Below are 23,472 nucleotides of genomic sequence, written 5' to 3'. Positions count from 1 at the left end.
CGTTTAAAAAGCTCCACTCATGCCGACGATGCAGCATGAAGAAGCGCAACCTAACGTTTGACAGACAAAAGCCGGGCGCCGCTACGAGCAATATGAAATCAAACTGACAGCACACGGCGTTTCGTGCTGACACAAAAGTGATCTCGACAGACGCTGTTCTCTGCATAACGCTGAAAGAGCTAAAGAGCGTTTCTGTTGAGACGTAACAAGCTCGTTTCTTTCTACCATGATGTCACCATGACCAAATCTGTCTTTAAACACCTTGCTCAGTCTCTGACGAGACTGTCAAAAATTGCTTTCGCCGATTGTATTGCAAACCGGCGGAAGCGGGGTATTGGGAAAATTTTTCAACTAGCAATAATCGCGCCTCGGCTAAACCTCACAGGCTATGATACTGCCACTGCGCAAAGCTGACGGTTGCCAGGCAACCGCGGGGATCCTATGGAAATCGTTATCAATCGTCTCATGGCATGTCGTTGCTGTAACGCTTCATATTTGTCGTCTTCTTCTTCTAGCTTGAGGTTTTGAAAAATTTCATGACAGACAAAGTCTCCGTCGGGAACAAAGGCCGTTGTGAGAAAACCTTTGCTTATTTTCAGCAGCAGAAATACAACCCTTTAAATACAAGATGACAGAACAATGACGAAGGGCATGTGGGAGGAACTCATGCACTACAGAGGAAAGGGGGGGCGTTCAAGATGGCGTTCAGGTGGGAGGTAAAGTTTAGTGGTTGAGGAGTTTTTTTGAGTTTTTCATGACCTGAATGTTAATTTTTGCTTTTTTTGACTACAGAAAAATAAGGACTTAACACTAGTTGTTTAAACTTCAGTTATAATTGAAAGAAAAAAAAACGATTTTTTTTTTAGGTTTAAGAATTCCGATATGAGTAACACTGGGAAAAGAAAAGAGAGTGCTGGGTCTTTGAAGGAGAAGTCTAAGATACCTCAATCGTATATGTATAGCACTACAAGAAAATCGATGGCAACTAAAGGGAAAAGTGAAGCAGCTGGAGGGGACGTGGAAAGAGTGCTGGAGATGCGCTCGTATGCGAGCGCTCGCAGCCCAAGTGAGACTCAGCTGCCAGAGGAAGAGCCGGAGTCCCTGCCCAGCACACCTGTGAAAACCCCGGCTGCCAAGAGAGGAAGGGGCGAGCTGACGCTGGAGGAGCTCCAGACCAACATCTTCAACATGATGGCACAGAGCATGGGTGAGCTGAAGGAAATGATTCGATCTAATACAGTCGCAATCGAAGGTCTTAAAAAGTCCATGGATTGTGTGTTTAAAGAGGTTGAAGACTTAAAGAGTGAAGTAAAAGTTCTTAAACAAGTAAATACCGAACAAGAAAAGCATATTAAAGAACTTGAATTGAAAGTGAACGATGTAGATAGATACCGTTGACGATGGAATTTAAAATTATTTGGAGTTAAAGAGGAACGTGATAAGGACCTTGTTGCAACAGTGAAGGGTATCTGTAAAAGGACCCTGCCGGACCAGGAGGACGTAATATCGGCCATTGACTTTGTTCACAGGCTCGGGAAAGCGAACATGTCTGGGCAAGTGCGCCCCAGAACGATTATAATACAGTTCACCAAGAGGACGGCGAGGGACACGCTGTGGTGAGCGGCGAGAGGGAATGAGTATTTGAATGAGAACAAACTGAGGTTTGCAGAGGACCTGTCTGCCGCGGACAGGAGCACCAGGAACCAGCTGTGGCCCCAGGTTGAAGCTGCCAGAAGAGAGGGGAGGAGAGCCTACTTTGTGGGAGCGAGGGCCTTTGTGGACGGGAAGGAGATTTGCTCCCAGTGACTGCTCAGTTAATGATTATGTTTGGTTTTATTTGTTATACCAGTATATACTAGTGTTTATTTAGTGTTCGTTTGGAATGGTGTAGTTAAGTGTTAAGGACTGTTATAGTTCTGGTTCTTTGAAAAACTCAATAGTTTAGACAGTCTTAGAGTTAGTTATTTGCTTTTCTGTATATCTTTTTCAGGAATGCCAGAGGTACTCGAAATGTTGTTAGAAGAAAAACGTTTTTTTTGTATAAAACTGTGAGCTGAATTTTATTTTTTACAGGGAACGCATGCATGTTGAAACTAAAGTTTATAAATAATTGAGAAATATTAAAACAAGGAAAATATGATACGTTTAAAATATACAATTTGATCACATAATTACTTAATTACCTCTGATAGTTAAATGTTTTTTTTTCTGCTACGTTTTTTTTGATGACTCTGATCCTCTTGTTGTATTTGTATTTGTAAATTTCTATATGTTTAATAAAAAATTTTTTAAAAAAAAAACTACAGAGGAAAGGGGGCGGGCACGTACAGTTCACATTCAAGCCACAAGTACTCTTCTCGGATGTTGCACAAACAAATCCTAACGTCCTGAAAGCATTGCAGCATGTTTGTGTCCCACTTCCGTGGCTGCAGGACGACTGACACGAACGGACAAACACAATCTGTGGCGTTTAGCGTGACATAGTCTTGCAGGCATCGTGCTGTCTCACTGCAATACTATACCGCTGGAGGAAAGAGCAGGGGTTCGATAAGCCTTGGAATGTGACTAGGAAATTGAAGCCTTTTGAAAGAGGTAAAGCACTGCACAACGGAATTGAGGGAGAATCTTACAGGTGATTCTGAGCGGTGTCTAAATAAATAAATTCTTCAGCGTCCGCAGATGGCATTTTGCAGCTGGAAGCAGATGTCGACGCTTTTTGCACAGAGCACCAAAAAAGCGTCTTTTTTGAAGGCCCAGGCACTGAGCATTGGTGGTTCAGTGGTTGAATTCTTGCCTGCCACGTGGGAGGCTCAGGTTCGATTCCTGGCCAATGCAGTGGTTTTCGCAGCGAGCGGCTCCATCACTTGCATCCCTTTGCAACTCGCAACTGAAAACCCACTGAAACTAAGCAGGTGTGAGCCAGGTCAGTACCCGGATAAGGGTGAGCTCCAGGGAAAAACAAAGCTTCCAGCTGGAAGCGGTGTTAATGGTGCTGTTGGGGGGACACTCACCCTGAGGCCTGTGCGGGTCCCAGTGCCCCAGTATAGTGACGGAGATGCTGTGTTGTAAAAGGGCGCTGTCTTTTGGATGAGATGTAAAACCGAGGTCACAGCGCTCTGTGGTCATTCAAAATGACCACCAAAACCTCTGACAAAAGCTCTTGGTAATTGATGGTCTTCAATAATGCTTCTCCTTTAGGTACATTTTAAATCAGCTGAAAAATGCTGTGAAATGGGGGGGGCACTTCAGGCCTGTGTAGGATTTGGGTTACAAGAACCATGAAACTGCACGAGAAAGCCCGTACACTGAATTACACGGCTTTCTATTCAAAGGAGGACAAAAGAAATTCCCTGAGTTCGATTTTTTGCAGCACAGAGAGGAGCGTTGTCGTGAGGCTGGTTAGCTCAGTTGGTTAGAGCGTGGTACTAATAATGCCAAGGTCGTGGGTTCGAGCCCCGTATGGGTCAGGTTCTTTTCTCCTCTCTTACCAAAGCTGTTAGGTTCCTTTCCGTGGTGAGAGGGGTTGTCATGCAATGCTGCCACATAGTGCCGACAGACAAGAGTGTTGCGGGAGAAGAGGAAAGTGTTTTAAGATTTAAGAGTGTCTTAGGTGGAGCCAAAATCAAGTGTCACAAATGCAAGTGGTTGGATTTCCAATGTTTAATATGGTAAAAATAAGCGGAAGTTATCTGCCGGTCCGGCACAGTCTGCCATGCTTTTGTCATTTACTGTAAAGTGGTGTCGAACTGGAGCCTCACCATTTGCATATGTGAGGCTCCAGTTATACATCGAGTGTCACATTAAATGACAAAAATGAAGAGAGTTAAAGCAGCTGGAGAGTTTTTCTTACAACTTTTGAGCTGACACAGTTTTGGAGAATGTTTCCTTCTTCCTTCTTCCCTTCTGACAACGGTCCCTGCTTCTGCTTCCTGCTTCTATTGTGTGTGTGTGTAATAGAGTAAATTTTTATAGAGAACTGGAGGCTGGACAGTATGCGTTACAATATAAACATTTATATTGATTTAAATCGTGTTTTGATTTAAATCGCAAACGCGTGTTTAATTATATGTGTTTTTTTAATCATAATCAGGCTAATGCAACATAAATTGATACAGTATCTTTGTCTTCTAAGTATCTTAATAAACTTTCAGCATAGCTTTCTACCCGTTTAGATGTATATTTCTTGGGATTTTGGGATCAAACGTGGAAGGATTAGATTGTAATCGTTTTTATTTTTCAAATTCGTTTTAGAAAAGTGTAATCTATACCTGCCCAGACTGTACGCCTTCCTAAACCCCGCCTTTCACTCCTGTCCTGCTCTTCCCCGCGCACCCCAGCCGGGCACTCTTCGGCCTCTGCCCGGGACTAATGTATATTTTGATATTTACACCCGGAGCGGCACCGAGGGATTTATAACTGCATTTATAACTTCGTTTTTAAAATTAGTCAAGCAATATGAAGCATCACCTTTTACTTTTAAGTCCCTTAGATACATTGAGCACAGCTTTCTCACCACTTAAGATTACTTTTTGATACCATCCTTACACAAAGCAGAAACTTTCCGATGACATACAGTACAAGTGGAAAGATTACAGATTTTAATCGTCTTTAATTTTGTTATGTTATACGTTTTAGGAATGTTTCATCTAAACAAACACCACAAAACTATTCTCGATTGTATTTCTGAATGTTATGTTACACCTACAGTAGTTCACTGCTTTAAATACATTGAATTAAGAAAGTTAGGTGTAGCACTTTAGATCTTTTTTTCTGAACCAGGGAAAATCTGATCATGTTTCTCTATAACAATAATAAAAAACTTTATTTTACATATCACCTTTAAAAGTGGCATCTCAAAGCAATACAGTAGATGGAAAAACAGTTAAAGGTTAAACATTAGAGGCTTGCCACACCCGGACTGTTAAACCAACGCATTAGCACGTCAAAGCCCATTAAGGACCCGGGCGCAATGGTTGTTTTGTCCCTTGATTTACTGATCTGCATTAATTATGGAAATCGACTTCCTGCTCTTTGCAGACGACCTGGTCCCGCTGTCGCCCACAGAACAGAGGCTGCGCCAGAACCTGGCACTGCTGGAGCAGCACTGTCAGACCTGGGCGCCGACAGTCAATCTGGACAAGACCAGAGTTATGGTTTTCCAGAAAAAAAGCCAGACCTCCGGGAAACAGGTTCAAATTCACACTTAACAACACATTAACACCTAACAACGGGAGCAGGGACGAATAAGGCCAGTACCCACTATTGTTAAACATACAGAAAAGAACATTAAAGTATTGAAGTATTGGCTTTAGTATTAGCCATACAGAACATTAAAGTGCCCCTTTTCCATTCAGTGGGTGCCTGAGCCGCTGTGTCCTATCTTCTGACAGTCGCCGTTGTGAATGTCTGTAGAGTGTATCTTATTTTTAGTACTATATTTTTGTATTATATTCCCTATTAATCAAACTCTAAGAGTATGTATCGGCTTGTCCCCTCCTCCCGCCCCTCTCTGTGTACAGTAGAGCCTCCTGTCCAGCCAGCACATGTCCTCAGACATTCAAAACCGCGACATATCATAAAACGTTACATATAGTTAAATTATTAGTTGTTTTTCAGGAAGTTAAAAAAAAACACCTGAATTACTTATCCAGTCTCTCGAAATAAAGTTATTTTCAAGCAATGCAACAAACGTCGGGCAATGTGTTTTTTTTAATCCAACATTGACAGCCACATCTCAAATCTTGTCAGTCAGCTCTTTTTTCTCTATTTGAATTGTGGCTTACACATCGCACGACTTTAAAAGCTAGAAAGACAGGTTTCGATTCACATTAGCTGGCGAGCCTTGTTAACAAAAAAACTAATAATAATGTAACATGCCACTGTTTGTTCATGAACAAAGTTATACTGAGATTTCCTTAGATACGCAATTTAAAAAAAAATTTAAAAAAATTTGAATCCCCGGCGGAACACATTCCACAAGAATCAGCGCTTTTACAGTATATATCGCCTTTAAAGGTGGCTTCTCAAAACGCTCTACAGCCAGAGGGCGCTCCTTCTCTGTCCTGTCCCTAGTTTCCGGTCTGCTGTCCTTCCGGTCCCTCTCTTTCCCTTGGGCTATATATTTCCGGGTCTTGCACTCTGTCCTGGCTCAGCATTGACGTTCGGATGTCCTGAGACCCGCCTAGCACCAGGGCGCCCCACGTCCACTCCCTGAGGGCATAGGTTTCTATACGGCATTCCTGAACTCTTTGCACTAATGAGCCCGGGCCTTTTTCCCGTCTCGCCGCTACGCATATGGGTCTTTTTCCGCTCTCCTGCTCCCCACGGTTAGTCCCTTTGGACGTCCGTGACAGGCACCCCGGGAGTGCTGTCCTTTTGCAGCCACTTGGACAGACCACTCAGACACATCTGCATTCGGTGTGTGCTCCGCCTGCTCGCTGAGCAAGTTGCCACCTTTACATACAATAGCAACATCGACACCAAGAGAAAGGGTGACAAATGGCTTTTATCTGGAACTTTTCATGTCCAAGGAGCTCAATGTGCTTTCTGTGTACAACAGGGCCACTGAACTCCACACTGGCCACTGAACCACAGCAGTGGCTTGCTGGCTTGACATCTCCCAAGGAAAATGTTGAAATCGCATGTGGAACAGGAAAATGACCCTCGAGTACAAGGGAAAAAAAAAGAAAAAGATCATCTGAAGCGCGCCAACCCATGTCCGGACAGCCCAGTTGCCTCGACGAGGTGGCCGAGTGGTTAAGGCGATGGACTGCTAATCCGTTGTGCTCTGCACGCATGGGTTCAAATCCTATCCTCGTCATGCTCCATGTCTGACACATGTGCCTGTTTGGCGTTGGCCCTCCTGTTGTTTGCTCCGGTTCTAGAGCCGTACATTTTCTAGCGGTGGCTGAACATGGTATAGTAGGCTAACGTCGGTATCGAGCAGTGACAGTAACAGTATTTACGTGCCGCTGCTGCCAAGTGGCTCTGGGTTGAGACTGCGTTTTCACTTACTTGCAACGCAAACGGACAAAGCGATTTTTGACAGTCTCTCGTGAGACTGCGCTAGGTGTTTAGGGATATACTGAGGGATCCACAGTATGTGGACCCTCCGTGCGCCATCAGTCCGCACTCCGGACTCTGAATCCTGCCATCCAAGTTAAGATCTCGGCGGAACCTGAGGTGCAGTTCCTTCTTAAAACGTAATCTGGTGAGCATTTCTAGAATCGTACTTGTATAGATGCAGCCTTTAATGTGTTGCTAGGTTAAAATTGATGACTTCTTGAACTTCAGTAGGCAACTGCCCTCTTGATTTCGGATTTAATTTCTTTATTACAGGGGCGCTTTTATGAAGACAGAGTCATGTTCAGGTACTTTGCTTGATGGAGGAAGCATATTTCGGACTCTGTGATCTGCTCACCTGGAAAGGTCTGCTGTACTACTACAAGAGAGAAGTAGAGTCTGGAAGAATGGACAATTTTATGATGCTTTGGAAGATAATGTTTTTTTCTTTGAAATCGAAATGAATCAGAATATCAGTGCAAAAGACAAACTCTTGGTTTGGTTTAAAGAGATATGGTTTTAAAACAGACAAAATGTAGAAAATAGGTGTTTCTCACTTTTGGAAAAGAATGGACCGGGGGTAATATTTTACTAGTTGCAGTGCTGATCTCACTGGGTTACAGTCCTGCAGTGTCACACCAGTGCCAGTGGCGCAATGGATAACGCGTCTGACTATGGATCAGGAGATTGCAGGTTCGACTCCTGCCTGGCTCGGGTCGTTTTTAAACGCATCGGGCTACTCCCTAAGTAGTCTGTGCTACTTACTGCATTGTAATCGTACCCAGTAAGAGATTTCCTTCATGTAAATGAACTGCACCTGACAGCTTTAGAAAAACACCTGGGCTCAGTACGGTGCTGAGAGCTCAGCGTTGCTGTTGTTCTAATTAGCACGCACTGCATCGGCTATGAGCCCGAACTTTTCAATTATTCAGATCAGTAAGTCAACACGTAGTCCACATGAACGGTTGAAATATTCTCTTGTCTGTCTCTTGTTTGTATAGAACTGAATGTCCCTGACAATGTACTGTTAGTTTTAATTGAAGAACGGCATTTGTGTTCAAATATACCAGACAAGTTTATGTAACTGCTCATGCGACACTCAGTTGTAATTAGTCAAGAAATAAAGTCGAACAACAGCTGCGGGTTTGATTCTGAACGTATGCGATTGCAGCGCCTTTTACTTCCATTGACAAATGATAGAGATTCAAAGAGAGATCCTTCAGACCAGCAAGCAAACCCACGGCTATTTCGGTTTTCTATCTAGGCAACGTTGGTGTCTGCAATAGCATACATGAAAGCGTGATGCAATTTCTGTGGCTACATTTGTTGCACGTCATGCACAGTAAGAGTGTTTCTTACACCAAATAAAAAGTCAACAATTAGCGATCACGCCTTCTCCTCAGTTAACCCACTGAAACCCTTGCTGTTAACAGTTCTTTACTGCGTGCTTTACCAGCACCTACATATCGTGTCGGTTCTTTCAGCTTTATTCATTAGGTTTTCAAAGGCATAAGCAGAGCACCAGAGGTGCGAAGGCAAAGTGTGTGGTTATCTGAAGAATTGATGTCCATGGCAGCGGGTCCAAGCGATTTCGCGTTGTTATAGTACCAGGAAAGGAGAAGCGGCACTTCGCCTCTGCCGCGCAGGCACAAAGCGACATGCGGCAGACGCCGGAGTCGGCAGGTTTCGAACCTGCGCGGGGAGTCCCCAACGCATTTCGAGCCCATCGCCTTAACCACTCGACCACGGCAAAAGCGAGCCCACCGCCACCGCATTCCTCTTATAATTAAACACGGACTGCGAGGTGGCTGCGGATACCTTTTTAAAGTTGCTCTCCGTTAAAAAAAAAATACCTTTCACAAGATACGTGCCGGCAGACAGACACGCCTCAGAGGGTTTAAGGCTGGCTTCACGTTCAAATGATAAAGTCCCCCCGTCCGGATGTCAAAATGCAACTTTGGCAGACAGAACAAACATCAACAAACCACAAATGTGGACAAGGATTTTACAAGCTGCACCACACTGCACTTTCAAAAGCATTTACGTTCGTGTTAGACGCAGGACTTGCCTTTGATTTGCGCGCTTACGAACGCCATGGAAAACGAAACAAAACTAAAGCCCTCAGCTCCTGCACTTGATTATAATGCCGTTACGTGTCGAAGCAGGAATTTACGTCATCCTACCACTGCAACACGGGGAATAGAGGGAAATGAGCACACGCTACGAATCATCTCAATCACTCCCTACAGTCGTAAGGCGCATTGAAGGGTGCACCCCCATCATTAATCGTTGCGCCTCTGTGAAAGGAAAGCTCTTGGGCAGTCTTTGAAACAGCTCGGATGAAACACTTGATTGCTTCCATGTGCATCTGGAGCCCACCCAGTGGGCAAAAGACGTATAATATACGTCTATTAAACGCATACCTTATACGTCTAAATGTGGTCTACAATTCGTCTAGAATGAAATTCTAATATACGTCTAAAGTTATACGTCAATTATATGTCTATGTTTAGACGTTCATTATACATAAATGGTTGGAGTTCTATTATACGGATAAATTTAGAGGACTATTATACATATATGGTTGGAGTTCCGGATAACTTTAGAGGTCTATTATACGGATAACTTTAGAGGACTATTATACGTATATGGTTAGAGGTCTATTATACGTATAACTTTAGAGGTCTATTATACGTATATGGTTAGAGGTCTGTTATACGTATATGGTTAGAGGTCTATTATACGGATAATTTTAGAGGTCTATTATACGTATATGGGTAGAGGTCTATTATACATCAAAGATAGATTTTATAGGTGTAGAAACAAGTAAACCAAGCCAATGATTAGATTTAGAAATGTATTCTGAAAATACACATTCACACCTGAAACATATGTATTTCAAATTATACATTGTATACAATCAATCAACAATCAACATATGGGCAATAATCATAAAAAACACAACTAGTCTTAAACTTCAGCTACAAATTCTGGTAACATGGAAATATACAGTATAGTAATGACAAACACAAAACTAATTACATTAACACACTAACTCAAAACCACATTTTGATTCAAATATACATTTTAAAATGTACAACTTCTATATTTCCAAGAAAAAAAAATATTACAATGGAAGTTAAGATGATTTTTTTCCACTATTTGCAAACCCTGTCTAATTGTCCTAACAGTTAGAACCAAAAACCTATTATTTTCAGTGTCCAGATCTCCTGGCCCCCTGCCTTGCATATGCATTCTTCAAGTAACACATTGCATGCTCCTTTATTTCTTTTTCTGTTGATGTAGGGTGGGACTTCAGCACCGCAGCTAGGAGAAAATTATATAATATTACTTCCCAAATAAATGATGATTAATATCGTCTTTAGTATAATCTAAAAAATGAACGGTTTACTAAGCTCAAAACTGAAATAAATGTATAAAATTTGGTTTGCATCATAGCAGTTGAGCAATAAAGTCTGTCCTAATTAAAGAGTACCCAAAGTTTGAAAGTACAACATAGAATAAGAATAGAGAAACGGCAAAACGATTTTGTGTCATCTTCCCCATTCACACTATTTTATGTGCCATTTTTTGCTTATTCACGTACTATTTTAATCAAAATAATATTAAGAAAGGTCTGTATGTATTCAGATAGTATTATTATTGTTCATACTTACTCGTCAAAAGAGGATTGCTGAGATATTTGCGGATATACTTCTACGTTTGAAAAACGTGTCCAAAATGGTGACCAACGAATACTAGCAATGCATTGTGGTATATAACCGGAAAATATGCTGGGTTCGATATTTTCTCAACGTATGCGTTTATTAATGTTGTCGATATTATGGTTGAAATATAACATTGATAATACATCGCGGCTATGTGCCCCCTGCTATGAGCTGATGTGCAATTTTAACGCATGTAGTTAGTAAGGATCGGTCACTGTTGTATGGTATTATATATAATGACATTATGGAATAGGATGGGGACAGGCCTGGCATCACGGGGGGAGGGGGTAATGTTGCCCCTTCAGTTTTGGGCAAAAAGATTTACCTAACTTAATTTACGCCCTAAAAAAATAGTTGTACTTTGTCAAAGGTCAGACAACACTAAATGACACGAACAGTCACTCACTCTGTTTGATGGGCAGGAGGGCTATCCGTCCAGGAACTGCACATATCAGTGTCGTTATTGAGTGTCAACATTACGATCCTGTTTGCTCAGGTGGGCCGATTCCTTGCAGTAGTTTATCATTATACTTAAAATCGTTATATAACTAGGACTAGTTATAGCACTCTGTGCTTTCTGTTGGTTTTACAACATTTTTTCTTAACGATTCAGAACGTCCATGTAGCTGCAAAAATGAACGCTTATGGTACTTTTCGCTCCAGGCAATACTCTCCAGTGAGAGTGACGAAAAATGTGAAACTGAACTTCATCGCAAATACCAGATTGCTAGTCGATATCTTCTATCATGAAGCACTAATCAATGGCATAGCTGCGAGATTTCATTTGGGTAGCTGCACCGTACAGCTCCGTTTCAACCGAAATATCACCCCCGCTCAGAATTTCAGACGCCCCCCTACAGATTTTTCCAGGAAATGGTATCAACTTTTCTCAAGAAAATAAAAATAGAAACTCTATAGGCACTCAAACATTTAACTGTTTTTTTTTCAGGCAGGTGGCAAGACCCCTCCGCAAAACCCTTGTATGCCAAGCTGTGGGCATTGATTCGTCAAATATACGTATATTCACGGCGAAAATACGGCTATACGTATATATACGTCGCCTCGACGTATAATCAACGTCGAATTGCAACCGTAAAATCGACGACATTAATAAATGCATATATAACGTCGAAAACTAATTTACACGTGTATAATAAATATAGTAAATATAATTAATTACTGCGAAAATAATTAACTTCGTACACTGTGCAGAGTACCGTATACTCCTAGTGTTAGATGTGTTTTCGACGTTATATATGCGTTTATTAATGTTTATTTCACAGCGTCGTGAACCTTTTCATTGCTCTCGCTTTCAGAGCCTCCGCACGGCACACGACTCGACATCAGGAAGCACATTGAAGTGAAAGCAGTGAGCGCTGCGACATGCACTGTGCAGATCCCGCTACACTAAGAGGTATATAAGCGTCAAAGGCAAGTCATTCCGAGTTGGTCGTTTGTGTTTTCCGTTCAGACGCGAAATGCTGAAATGATCTCTCGGCTCCTCGGTTGTCATTTCTGCTCCGTAAAGGAATCACAGCACGAGTCGGCTTCCAGCACGGTGGGTCGGGACACAATGCCGGGGGTCGGAGAGCGATGTCTTCCTCGTTAGTATAGGACCTGTCACCTGTCCCCACCTGTCACGCGGGAGACCGGGGTACATCAGGACGCGCATTGAAGTGAAAGCAGGATGCGCTGCGACATGCACTGTGCAGATCCCGCCACACTAAGAGGTGAGTGGGTCTGTTCGATCACAGCGCTAGGCGAATCCCCAATCCCCTTTTGTGCGTGGCGACAGAAGAAGTGTGGTCTGTTTCCGCCCGGTTTCGATCCGGGGACCTTTCGCGTGTGAGGCGAACGTGATAACCACTACACTACGGAAACTGTGGTCAGATGTGCCCAGCGGCCCAGCGCTGAGCTTCGCCAATGTGATTCAGCTGCTTCCAGTGCCTTTATTGGGGTGCGCTGATGGACCGTGCTCTCTCTCCAGAGACCAGCACGCCTGTCATGGACGGAGCAGGAAAGACGGCGCCACATTCTACAGCCCTCTCCACGCAATCGACGAAATCGGGCTACTGAAGTAGAGAAAATCGCCTCTCCAGAAAGTGCAAATATCATCTTGGAGAGTATAAATCCTATTGCCGAAGGTCAGCCCTGTCTACCAGAGTGACCCTCCCACCTCCTGCAGCGATGGTCAGCTCGTCTCACACGCGAGAAGTTTCGGCTGGAAACAAGCGCCCCCTCTTCTCGCACGTTTTGCACGTTGAGTAGTTTTAATGCGGCTCCTTCGTACACAGTGCTGATCTTTTGGAAAGCAGGAGGCAAAATTGACACGATTCCATACCGGGAGTCAAACCCGGGCCGCCTGGGTGAAAACCAGGAATCCTAACCGCTAGACCATATGGGAGTGCACAACCCTGCTGTTCCGGGCATCATGCAAGCAAACTACATAAATATGAGAAAACACGCAAGAGAGTTGTCACTCAGAGTGTCGAAGGGTCGATGTATACTGGGGCTCAGTTGAAATGCAACGTCAGGACTTTCCCGAATTATGTCACACGAAGAGAGCACAGCCTTTTCCGCCCTGCCACGTGTGTATCGGTAACTCGCCGTGATCGTATAGTGGTCAGTACTTTGCGTTGTGGCCGCAACAACCCCGGTTCAAACCCGGGTCACGGCAGAATAGGGGCGTCTGCTTTTACTACTTGCACGAATGAAGGCAAAAAAAAAGCCAATGATGTGAACGAACGGCGCTTTACAGAGGAGTACTGCCTGACTGGATCGTTGATGAACGACAGAGACCACTCCGACCTCTTCTCGGGTTTCTTCAATGACTTACTAAGGATCTTCTTCACATTCGCCCATGCAGGGGAAGCCAGTTACACCAAAGCAAACGCAGGAAAGTGCAATTCAAGCAGAGACCAGGAGGGACTTGTTTACACCGAGAGTGGTCGGAGAATGGAACAATGCGCCCAGCCCTGTTGCTGGAGCCGATTCTTGATGAGATCTTGGGCTCACTAAGAAGCCCCCGCTGGATGCTAATCTTTCTGTTGTTCTTGCAGGTCCTGCGCTGCTTTTGAGCCGACAGAGCTCGTCCTGATCTGTCGGCACAGCCCAATTGCAAATGATCGGCTCCGCATACAGAAGGAACGTGCGTTTGGTACAAGAGTGCATGAAGGCACCGGAAATACATTGGGAACAAATGACCGGTCGCTCAATACCTCTGTGAAGTACAGAAGCGTGCAAAACGAGGCTGTTTCCACCCGGTCTCGAACCGGGGACCTTTCGCGTGTTAGGCGAACGTGATAGCCGCTACACCACGGAAACCTGCAGGGACTGCTGCTGGTGTCTCGCTTGCGTTTCGGGCTGAGAAAGGGACGCGTCACTTTAGGCAGGGGGCGCTGGAGAGAGGAACAAAGGGCGCGATGAAACAAAATACCGAAACCCGGGATCTTTATATCTTCAGTCTAACGCTCTCCCAGCTGAGCTATTTCGGCGGTGCACAGAGCCCACAGCCACCTGCTCCAGCCTTCCTGTGTTGCGGCATGAGCGCACCAAGAGTAGCGGGAGAGTGTTGCAGGAACGTCACTCAGAAGGAAAGCCACCCAGGTGTGCCCTCTGAGCTCTGTCCAGCGCATCTTCCTCGCATGGACTCCTGCCTGCGATGGGCAGGAAACAATTAGCAAGAACAGAACAACACCCCATGGGTGTCTCATGACCACACCTTAGGTTGTGACACGTGCAGGTGTGAGGGGTTGCCGGGCTACTTTGGAGCAGAGCTTGGGCGGAGGGGGGGCGGGAAAGCAGACAAAGAGGTGACACCTCAAGGTCTGTACGATCACAGCTCTCCGCCGCCCCAGGCTTCCGCTCGATAAGCTGCTGGACACACCCGCCCCTCCTCACACAGACCGTGGAAAAGCCCCCGAGTGGGAGGGCTCTCTCTTCCTCCCAGGAGCTCTTGGACACGACGCACAGACAGGGTGCGGGGAGCCGCCGCCTGCAAACACGGCTCCAGGCAGGACTCCACTCCGCAGGAGCCGCAGAGCAGAGCAGAGGAGATGGGGGCAGCTTAGCTCCTGTGCAGAGACCTGAGCTGCTGTTGCTGCAGACGCTGTCTTTTCTGCACTCGGGGTAGGAGTGAATGTTGAGTTGCCCTTAGAAATGAAGCAGAGCACTTCAACGGCACGGGTGTGTGTGTGTGTGCGTGCGCCCTGGTGATTCTGGGAGACAGATCAAACCTGGGCTAAAAGAGAGGAGGCTTAGCCCTCTTCCATTTGCTACTTCAAAGTTGTACAACCCATTTGTATCTGCTAGGCGGCGCAGTCGTCATGCACAAAGAACGCTTTGAAAAGCGTCCAAAGCAAGTCATTCCGAGTTGGTCGTTTGTGTTTTCCGTTCAGACGCGAAATGCTGAAATGATCTCTCGGCTCCTCGGTTGTCATTTCTGCTCCGTAAAAGGAATCACAGCACGTGTCGCCTTCCAGCACGCTGGGTCGGGACACGATGCCGGGGGTCGGAGCGTGCGATGTCTTCCTCGTTAGTATAGTGGCAAGTATCCCCGCCTGTCACGCGGGAGACCGGGGTTCGATTCCCTGATGGGGAGTAGCTTTTCTTTTACCTCCTTAGAGAAAGGACTGCCTTTCACTTCTCTGTTTTCTAACACAGCGTCGTGCACCTTTTCATTGCTCTCGCTTTCAGAGCCTCCGCACAGCACACGACTCGACATCAGGAAGCACATTGAAGTGAAAGCAGGGAGCGCTGCGACATGCACTGTGCAGATCCCGCCACACTAAGAGGTGAGTGGGTCTGTTCGATGCACAAAGAACGCTTTGATAAGCGTCAAAGGCAAATCATTCCGAGTTGGTCGTTTGTGTTTTCCGTTCAGACGCGAAATGCTGAAATGATCTCTCGGCTCCTCGGTTGTCATTTCTGGTCCGTAAAGGAATCACAGCACGAGTCGGCTTCCAGCACGGTGGGTCGGGACACGATGCCGGGGGTCGGAGAGAGCGATGTCTTCCTCGTTAGTATAGGACCTGTCACGTGAACCTGTCACCTGTCCCCACCTGTCTCGCGGGAGACCGGGGTACATCAGGACGCGCATTGAAGTGAAAGCAGGATGCGCTGCGACATGCACTGTGCAGATCCTGCCACACTAAGAGGTGAGTGGGTCTGTTCGATCACAGCGCTAGGCGAATCCCAAATCCCCTTTTGTGCGGGCGAACGTGATAACCACTACACTACGGAAACGGTGGTAAGACATGCCCAGCGGCCCAGTGCTGAGCTTCGCCAATGCGATTCAGCTGCTTCCAGTGCCTTTATTGGAGTGCGCTGATGGACCGTGCTCTCTCTCCAGAGACCTGCATGCCTGTCATGGACGGAGCAGGAAAGGCGGCGCCACATTCTACAGCCCTCTCCACGCAATCGACGAAATCGGGCTACTGACGTGGAGAAAATCACCTCTCCAGAAAGTGCAAATATCATCTTGGAGAGTATAAATCCTATTGCCGAAGGTCAGCCCTGTCTATCAGAGTAACCCTCCCACTTCCTGCAGCGATGGTCAGCTCGTCTCACACGCGAGAAGTTTCGGCTGGAAACAAGCGCCCCCTCTTCTCGCACGTTTTGCACGTTCGAGTAGTTTTAATGTGACTCCTTCGTACACGGTGCTGATCTTTTGAAAAGCAGGAGGCAAAACTGACACGTTCCCATACCGGGAGTCGAACCAGGGCCACGTGGGTGAAAACCAGGAATCCTAACCACTAGACCATATGGCAGCGAACAACCCTGCTGTTCCCGGCATCATGCAAGCAAACTACATAAATATGAGAAAACACGCAAGAGAGTTGTCACTCAGAGTGTCGAAGGGTCGATGTATACTGGGACTCAGTTGAAATGCAACGTCAGGACTTTTCCGAATTATGTCACACGAAGAGAGCACAGCCTTTTCCGCCCTGCCACGTGTGTATCGGTAACTCGCCGTGATCGTATAGTGGTCAGTACTTTGCGTTGTGGCCGCAACAACCCTGGTTCAAATCCAGGTCACGGCAGAATAGGGGCGTGTGCTTTTACTACTTGCATGAATGAAGGCAAAAAAAAGCCAATCGATGTGAACGAACGTCGCTTTACAGAGGAGTACTGCCTGACTGGATCATTGATGAACGACAGAGGCCACTCCGACCTCTTCTCGGGTTTCTTCAATGACTTACTAAGGATCTTCTTCACATTCGCCCATGCAGGGGAAGCCAGTTACACCAAAGAAAACGCAGGAAAGTGCATTTCATGCAGAGACCAGGAGGGACCTGTTTACACCAAGAGTGGTTGGAGTATGGAACAATGCGCCCAGCCCTGTTGCTGGAGTCGATTCTTGATTAGATCTTGGGCTCACTAAGAGGCCCCCGCTGGGTACTAATCTTTCTGTTGTTCTCGCAGGTGTTGCACTGCTTTTGAGCCGACAGAGCTCGTCTTGGTCTGTCGGGACAGCCCAATTGCAAATGATCGGCTCCAGGTACAGAAAAAACGTGCGTTTGGTACAAGAGTGCATGAAGGCACCGGAAATACATTGGGAACAAATGACTGGTGGTTCAAGACCTCTGTGAAGTGCAGGAGCGTGCAAGAAGAGGCTGTTTGCACCCAGTCTCGAACCTGGGACCTTTCGCATGTTAGGCGAACGTGATAACCACTACACTACGGAAACCTGTAGGGTTTGCTGCTGGTGTATCGCTTGCGTTTCGGGCTGAGAAAGGGACGCGTCATTTTAGGCAGGGGGCGCTGGAGAGAGGAACAAAGGGAGCGATGAAACTAAATGCCGAAACCCGGGATCGAGCCAGGGACCTTTAGAACATACTCTCACGAATCGTTAGAATATGTGCGTTTGATCATCAATTGCGTAACAACCACATTCGTTCGACTTGAGCCATCAAGCTCATAGTTTTCAAATCTTGAAAGCTGTCATTGAGCACATCATAGTCTGCTGTACGCCCCGTAACTTGCGTACTTCAACAGAAAGAAGAGCAGACAGCTCCATAAATATGCGAGGCGCAAAGAGTGCAAGGCGAGCCGCACACGTTTCGGTGGCTGAGAGAGGGCAGTTTTTGCTTCTGCATTTCCCAAGTAAGGACGCATGACAACAAGCGATCGCGGTGCTCATTTACGACATAGTGGTGATGAGTTTTCAGTACGTGTTCTTTTGAAACATGGAAATGTTTCAAAAGAAAAACAAATGGAAAGCAAAGCAAAGCGATGGAAAGCAAAACAAAGCAAAGCAGAGCAAAACAAAACGAACAAACGACAACCCTCACGTCCTGCACTTGCATAAAACGCCGTTACGTGCCCAAGCGGTATTGTACGTCATCCTAGCACTGCACCCCGGGGCGTACGGTATATGGGAACGAGCACACGCCACGAATCGTCTTGAATCACTCCCTACAGCTGTAAGGCGCCTTGAAGCGTGCACCCCCAACATTCTTCTTTGCGCATCTGTGAAAGGTAAACTCTTGAGCAAACTCTGAACCAGCTCTAAGGAAACAAATCCGATTAGATGTTACTTTGACTCATCTTTTTACGCTCAGTGCTGGATTGCTCAAACTCCAGCTAGGGTTAGGGTTAGCATTCCCACGCTACTTAGACACTTTGTTTATGCTCAGTGCTGGATTTTGGGAACTTCAGGACGAGTGGGAATTTTCTCCTATCTGTCAATTCTGTTTTGTTTTGGAGACTCTTGGCTGCCTATGTTGTACAGTGCAGCGTGAAGGAAACATTTTCCAAAACTGTGTCAGCTCAAAAGTTGTAAGAAAACCTCTCCAGCTGCTTTAACTCTCTTCATTTTTGTCATTTAATGTGACACTCGATGTATAACTGGAGCCTCACATATGCAAATGGTGAGGCTCCAGTTCGACACCCAGTTCGACACCACTTTACAGTATATGACAAAAGCATGGCAGACTGTGCCGGACCGGCAGATAACTTCCGCTTATTTTTACCATATTAAACATTGGAAATCCTCCTACTTGCATTTGTGACACTTGATTTTGGCTCCACCTAAGACACTCTTAAATCTTCAAACACTTTTCTCTTCTCCTGCAACACTCTTGTCTGTCGGCACTATGTGGCAGCGTTGCATGACAACCCATCTCACCACGGAAAGGAACCTAACAGCTTTGGTAAGAGAGGAGAAAAGGACCTTGGCGTTATTAGCGCCACGCTCTAACCAACTGAGCTAACCGGCCTCACGACAGTGCTCCTCTCTGTGCTGCAAAAAATCGAACTCAGGGAATTTCTTTTGCCCTCCTTTGAATAGAAAGCCGTGTAATTCAGTGTACGGGCTTTCTCGTGCAGTTTCATGGTTCTTGTAACCCAAATCCTACACTGGCCTGAAGTGCCCCCCCATTTCACAGCATTTTTCAGCTGATTTAAAATGTACCTAAAGGAGAAGCATTATTGAAGACCATCAATTACCAAGAGCTTTTGTCAAAGGTTTTGGTGGTCATTTTTAACGACCACAGAGCACTATGACCTCGGTTTTACATCTCATCCAAGAGACAGCACCCTTTTACAACAGCATCTCCGTCAGTATACTGGGGCATTGGGACCCGCACAGACCTCAGGGTGAGCGCCCTCCGCCGGCACCATTAACACCGCTTCCAGCTGGAAGCTTTGTTTTTCCCTGTAGCTCACCCTCATCCGGGTACTGACCTGGCTCACACCTGCTTAGCTTCAGTGGGTTTTCAGTTGTGAGTTGCAAGGGGATGCAAGTGATGGAGCCGCTCGCTGCAAAAGCCACTGCATTGGCCCAGAATCAAACCCGAGCCTCCCGCGTGGCAGGCGAGAATTCTACCACTGAACCACCAATGCTCGTTGCCTGGGTTTTCAAAAAAGACGCTTTTTTGGTGCTCTGTGCAAAACGCGTCGACATCTGCTTCCAGCTGCAAAATGCCATCCGCGGACGCTGAAGAATTTATTTATTTAGACACCGCTCAGAATCCCCTGTAAGATTCTCCCTCAATTCCGTTGTGCAGTGCTTTACCTCTTTCAAAAGGCTTCACTCACCACTATACCACCAACACACGCCCACAGGATCCCAGCAGGACACCACCAGGGAATGCTCACGATTTCGGAAGCTGTCTCCTTGACGTGCTGATTCCACACATCCTGAATAAATCATGATATTGTTAGTTGCTGTAGCTAGACGTTCAAATGAGTTTCATGGCCAGATGGACTGTTTCCTCCAGCGGTATAGTATTGCAGTGAGACAGCACGATGCCTGCAAGACTATGTCACGCTAAACGCCACAGATTGTGTTTGTGTTGGACAGTTGGACCCTACAGTTGGACCCTCGTCGACAACCTGAATAGCTTATTCAGAAGCAGTGCTGGACCGGGAACGAACCAGCTTCTTCCCAGGCACAAGAGTGACTTGTGAGGACTCGCGGTCACACTCTGTGCATAGAGACTTTCTACCAGCCAGCCGGACTGCTGGTAGATCCCCTCGGAGCAACGACTGCCCTGCGCGCCGCAGTCAGATTCCTCCGCCCGTCCTACTCCGAGCTGCACCTCGACTGGTTGGCCGGTAGCCAGAGGACGCCGGGACAACGCCCATTGGACAACCGCTGGAACAGAGGCTGCAACAGAGCCTGTCAGCTGGTTTATCAGCTGATACTTACCTGGCAGGGGACATACCTTGATCAGCCTGTAGGTGGAGTATTTGGATTGTTTTCTTGTTTTGTGGAAGCAGTGTTTGTTTTGCAGTTTTTGAAATGGCAACCTTTGGATCCCGCAAGATTGCTGTACGTTTTGAGCTTTTGGATGACCTCTTCATGGATCGTATGCAGTTCAGCAGAAAAGTGTTACAGAAGGAGCTTGGCTTTGAACCTCGGCACTTGGATTTCATCTAAGCTCTCCCAGGTCAGAAAGCATTTGAGGTTGTATTTGCTACCTATCCTCTGTTTGAACAATGCGTGGATGTGTTTGAGGCAAAAAGAGGGAAAGTTCCTGCACTTGAGAAGATCAACTTGCAGCCTCTGACACAGAGAGAGAGGAAAACGGTGCATGTTGTTATGTTCTCTTGCTCTGACGTTCTTGCGGCGTCAGAGCAAGAGGCTCCTTCTTGCTGCCTTTCCGCTGTGTTGCAGGGCCCCGAGAGGGAACCCGGAGCGCGCACTTTGTGGGGGGCGGGGGACCGCGTTCGCGCTCTGCCCCCGGTCTCTTGCGCGAGTACTAAATCTCATGGACAGGGGGGCCTCGTCATTGATTGTTACAGGTGAGACGGGGATTAGGAGGAGACCCCGACTGATGGGTAAAGGGGAGCACTTACACCAGAGGGACACCCCCGGCGTCTCTTTTTGAGAGACGCCCTGGGGTTTCCTAATGGCCAAGGAGGGTCGGGACCTCGGTTTGACGCCTCCCCCGAAGGACGGCGCCTGTTTGTGCAGCAGAGTGTCGCCATCAGGAGGCTGGGGCGTAAGAGAGCCACACAGCCCGCAGGGTGAGCGCTCCCTACCGGAGTGCAATGGCCGAGCCTCGCCCTGGTTGAATCTCCTTCTTGATCAAGATATCTCCCCTGCCAGGTAAGTATGAGTTGTACAGGCCCCTGCAAGCGGCCCGCACCCACAGCACAAATCGCGCAGCCTAGGCCACCTCCTCGCCCCGCACGCCACCGCCTCCTGCTGGGCCCACTCTTTCGCACACTCACACGCCACACTAACACTCAAAAGTGTGGGCAAAACGAGAAAACGAGCGCGCCGTTTCCTACACATCTGCAGTCGCCGTTGTGCATTCGCAGCATGTCCCGGGATGCAATTCGGCCTCATTTGCATAACTCCAGACCGGCAGATCGCCACGCAAGCTCGCGACGTGCGCCTGCCACACACCGAACAAACCTTTTAAGCAATTTCCAAAAAACGGGCCTGCACGCCTGCCCACAAGGCTCCGTCTCTTACCTGCTCTCCAGAGCCTGCTGCCTTCTGTGCTTTTCTCTCGGCACCGCTGCAGCGCACACAACTCCTGCAGCGGGAGGGGGGGAGAAAGTTCCCGCGCTCCGCCGCAGGGAAGGCTCGCTCCGTGCGCACACGTCCTTTCGATGCCAGTCCAACAAGTGCTCCGCATTAGCTGCGTCGGGGCCTCACCTCACCTCGCACTGCCCCCTCCTTGAATGTCTGCCGCTGGGCATGCCCCGCTCTCCTCCGCCTTATCTTATCGCGTGTGAGCACCGACAATGGCCACAATGCCGGGGAATGGCACCTGTAAAGTGTTAATTGGGGCACAGGAACAGCCCGTCTCGTCTCGGGGGGGCCGGCTTCAGAGACAATACAGCAAACACAGCGGGGCGGGGGAAGAAGACGACACCACACATGCGGGTACATTCAGCTCCGGCGGGAACGAGACATTTGTCGGTCTTTTCAAGTGCCGAGAGCCGAGCAATCCTTCACTTGTATCGTTTCTCCCCGGTGACTAGATCTGGCCCTGCGACTCTCGACTGGGCTCACCCCCGGGGCAGCCCAGCAGGTGTGAGCCTGGCCGGCACCCGGATGGGAGATTCCACCCCGGAAAAGCTCCGGTTGCTGCTGCTCCTGCAAGAGGTGTGACTGGGACCAGTAGGGAGCGCTCACCCTGCGGGCTGTGTGGCTCTCTTACGCCCCAGCCTCCTGATGGCGACACTCTGCTGCACAAACAGAGGTCAAACCGAGGTCCCGACCCTCCTTGGCCATTAGGAAACCCCAGGGCGTCTCTCAAAAAGAGACGCCGGGGGTGTCCCTCCGGTGTTAGTGCTCCCCTTTACACATCAGTCGGGGTCTCCTCCTAATCCCCGTCTCACCTGTAACAATCAATGACGAGGCCCCCCTGTCCGTGAGATTTAGTACTCGCGCAAGAGACCGGGGGCAGAGCGCGAACGCGGTCCCCCACCCCCCACAAAGTGCGCGCTCCGGGTCCTGCAACACAGCGGAAGGGCAGCGAGAAGGAGCCTCTTGCTCTGACGCCGCAAGGCCACAAGAGGGCGGAGGCGCCGCGCACCCGGCCGACGTGTTGGACCGGTGCGCTTTACGTGCTGAAATAAACACGCGAAAGCCCCGAAATGTTTCCAGAGTGCTGTGCACTGGAGGTTTTTGTCTGGTGAAGACTTGCCTGGTGCTCCTCCGTGCAGATTGTTTGTCCTCCTCCAGTGCGGGACGAGCCAACACAAGGGAGCGCATTCGCCAACATCCAGGCACGCAATGCGATTTGGAAAGCAGCTCCTTTCCAAAGAGTTGCACACGAACGATCCTTCAGTCCCGCTCGGGGGGCACGGAACCCCCGCCACACACAGCTTCAAGTAGCGAGTCAGTCGCCGGGGCTTTCGCTTACGGCCACACCACCCTGAACACGCCCGATCTCGTCTGATCTCGGAAGCTAAGCAGCGTCGGGCCTGGTTAGTACTTGGATGGGAGACTGCCTGGGAATACCAGGTGCTGTAAGCTTTTGCTCTCCCGGCCAGCAGGGGTCGCCGTTGGTGCCGTAGGCTTTGGGAGGAAAACCTGCAGGATGGAAAGGTGATCTATAGCCTCATCTCTAGAGACGTTTTGTTGCTGTGGCATGTGTGTGACCCATATTCAAAAAAAAAAACCCGTCTGTAAAACGAATATCGAAGCTGCCTCTAAATCTGCAAATGAAGATGAGTCGATAAACCACTCGTTTTTCGTATAACTAGACATATATTC

General features: G+C 47.6%; 10 non-coding genes across 10 annotated transcripts; 6 read left to right on the top strand and 4 right to left on the bottom strand.

The window, feature by feature from the left end:
- Positions 1-270: 270 nt before the first annotated feature.
- On the bottom strand, positions 271-412 carry LOC148632580 (U4 spliceosomal RNA). The gene has a single exon (XR_015934253.1). It is a non-coding gene; the product is annotated as a U4 spliceosomal RNA (small nuclear RNA).
- A 2,981-nt stretch (positions 413-3,393) lies between these two features.
- On the top strand, positions 3,394-3,467 carry trnai-aau (transfer RNA isoleucine (anticodon AAU)). Its single transcript has one exon. It is a non-coding gene; the product is annotated as a tRNA-Ile (tRNA).
- Positions 3,468-6,738: 3,271 nt separating this feature from the next.
- trnas-gcu (transfer RNA serine (anticodon GCU)) lies at positions 6,739-6,820 on the top strand. Its single transcript has one exon. It is a non-coding gene; the product is annotated as a tRNA-Ser (tRNA).
- Positions 6,821-7,703: 883 nt separating this feature from the next.
- Positions 7,704-7,776, top strand: trnah-aug (transfer RNA histidin (anticodon AUG)). Its single transcript has one exon. It is a non-coding gene; the product is annotated as a tRNA-His (tRNA).
- Positions 7,777-12,598: 4,822 nt separating this feature from the next.
- Positions 12,599-12,671, bottom strand: trnav-cac (transfer RNA valine (anticodon CAC)). The gene has a single exon. It is a non-coding gene; the product is annotated as a tRNA-Val (tRNA).
- A 451-nt stretch (positions 12,672-13,122) lies between these two features.
- trnae-uuc (transfer RNA glutamic acid (anticodon UUC)) lies at positions 13,123-13,194 on the bottom strand. Its single transcript has one exon. It is a non-coding gene; the product is annotated as a tRNA-Glu (tRNA).
- Positions 13,195-13,395: 201 nt separating this feature from the next.
- trnah-gug (transfer RNA histidin (anticodon GUG)) lies at positions 13,396-13,467 on the top strand. Its single transcript has one exon. It is a non-coding gene; the product is annotated as a tRNA-His (tRNA).
- A 574-nt stretch (positions 13,468-14,041) lies between these two features.
- trnav-aac (transfer RNA valine (anticodon AAC)) lies at positions 14,042-14,114 on the bottom strand. The gene has a single exon. It is a non-coding gene; the product is annotated as a tRNA-Val (tRNA).
- A 2,645-nt stretch (positions 14,115-16,759) lies between these two features.
- On the top strand, positions 16,760-16,831 carry trnah-gug (transfer RNA histidin (anticodon GUG)). The gene has a single exon. It is a non-coding gene; the product is annotated as a tRNA-His (tRNA).
- A 6,282-nt stretch (positions 16,832-23,113) lies between these two features.
- On the top strand, positions 23,114-23,232 carry LOC148632571 (5S ribosomal RNA). The gene has a single exon (XR_015934276.1). It is a non-coding gene; the product is annotated as a 5S ribosomal RNA (ribosomal RNA).
- Positions 23,233-23,472: the final 240 nt, after the last annotated feature.

Source organism: Lepisosteus platostomus, unplaced genomic scaffold, assembly GCF_059453375.1.
Source record: "Lepisosteus platostomus isolate fLepPlt1 unplaced genomic scaffold, fLepPlt1.hap1 Scaffold_60_H1, whole genome shotgun sequence".
Classification (NCBI taxonomy): Eukaryota; Metazoa; Chordata; class Actinopteri; order Semionotiformes; family Lepisosteidae; genus Lepisosteus; species Lepisosteus platostomus.
Note: the sequence above shows the minus strand (reverse complement) of the source record. Positions and strands in the feature narration are given on the sequence as shown.